Source organism: Hipposideros armiger, unplaced genomic scaffold (genome assembly GCF_001890085.2).
Source record: "Hipposideros armiger isolate ML-2016 unplaced genomic scaffold, ASM189008v1 scaffold_499, whole genome shotgun sequence".
NCBI classification, from domain to species: Eukaryota; Metazoa; Chordata; class Mammalia; order Chiroptera; family Hipposideridae; genus Hipposideros; species Hipposideros armiger.
Genome location: NW_017731849.1, coordinates 642,668 through 644,374, shown reverse-complemented (window position 1 = coordinate 644,374; position 1,707 = coordinate 642,668). Strand labels below are relative to the sequence as shown.

Genomic DNA, 1,707 nt, shown 5'->3' with positions numbered 1-1,707 from the left:
GCATTTTGGTTGCCAAACACTACTTTGAAGGGACATATGCATCTATATATTCATTGCAGCATTATTTACAATGGCCAAGATGTGGAGGCAACTTTGGTGTCTTTTAATGAATGAATGGATAAAGAAGAGGTGGTACATATATACAATGGCATATTGCTTGGCTGTGGAAGGGAATGGGTTCTTGCCATCTGTGGTGGCATGGATGGACCTGGTGGGTATTGTGTTGAGTGCTGAGTGGAGTATGTCAGACAGAGAAAGACAGATGCATTGTGACTTTGCTTATATGTGGAATCTAAAGAATAAAATGAACAAACAAACAAAATGGAAACAAACTCATAGATACAGAGAACATTTGTATGGTTGCCAGATGGGAAGCAGGTTAGGGGAGTGGGTGAAAAACAGGAAGGGGTTAAAAAGTACAATTTTTTTGTTACAATGTAGTCATGGGGATGAAGGCTATAGCATAAGGAATATAGTCAATAATATTGTAAGAACTATGTATGGTGTCATATTGGTGCTAGATTTGTTGGGTGATAGATGGGAGGGAGTTGAGGGCAGGGTGAAAAAAAAGGTGACGGGATTAAGAAGTACAAACTGGTAGTTACAAAATAGTCATGGGGATGTAAAGTAAAGCATAGGGAATACAGTCAATAATATGGTAATAACTATGTATAGTGCCAGGTGGGTACTAGACCTGTCAAGGGGATCACTTCTTAAATTATACAAGTGTATAAGCTTTTCTAACATAAGGATCAGTTTTTAAATGTCTCTATTTTCTACAGCATGTGGCATGGTACTGAGGAGTTAGAAAATGCCCATCAGCTGACCTCTAACCTAGCTAGTGGGAATAGCTTATATCTCCAAATTCCCAGGTGTGGTGTCAGAGCAGGTTTTATTTTAATTTACTGAGTATCTGTCATATGAAAAAACACTGGGGAGAAAGGTGCCACAGATGAAGGACAGAAAAAACAATAATGCCATGATCCCAAAGGTGGCATACTTTCCTCTTAGCCTCTCTCAATCTCCCTGTTTGAATTTTAACACAAGAAATAAAAGATTTCTCTGTTCCCTTTTTAGTTCAGGAATGAGTCAGCATTAAGGTTTTTGTTTATTTGTTTGTTTTGCAGAACCATCTTCCATATTCCTAAAATCGTGAGATCTTGGCAGAATACACTCAATTAAAAAACAAAACAAAATAAAGAACAACTAAAAAAGAAGGCTTCCTCTTCTATTTGCTTCCCAGACTTTTGAAATTGATCCAATGCATAATATTTAGTGGTGGTGGTTGTTTTTAAAATCCCTGGTTTATGTAAATAGGGGTAACATTCAGGGATTTTTTGGGGGGCAGAACTCTGGAATTCCCTGTGTTTTCTGGCTGCAGGCTTTTCATTTATAGCCCATGAAAATTTTGCCTCAGTGACTATGGCCTGACAGGGTAAGAATTATGCTTGCTTCGTTTTGCTCCACATTTTAAGTCCATCCTGGGTGGAATGTTATTTTCCTGTTGCAATGTGCTGGTGGTGTCACTGTAAGATATATTAAGATGAATGAGATATGGCTGTGCTTGAATCTCTAGGCTTGTCAGCTGAGGACATAAATTCTGTACGTGATTAAATGAAGTAAACAAGTTTAAGGAGGAAGCAGCTATGTCTGCATTTCTCTAAATACCCTAAAGCAAACACCATGGATTTTACAAGGTAAAATCTG

At 38.0% G+C, this 1,707-nt stretch overlaps 1 long non-coding RNA gene across 1 annotated transcript in view; it reads left to right on the top strand.

The window, feature by feature from the left end:
- Nucleotides 1-1,627: 1,627 nt before the first annotated feature.
- Nucleotides 1,628-1,707, top strand: part of LOC109396012 (uncharacterized) — a 16,744-nt gene continuing 16,664 nt past the window's right edge. The window contains exon 1 of the long non-coding RNA XR_002126770.1: nt 1,628-1,697. This is a non-coding gene — a long non-coding RNA (uncharacterized LOC109396012). The remainder of the gene's footprint in view (nt 1,698-1,707) is intronic.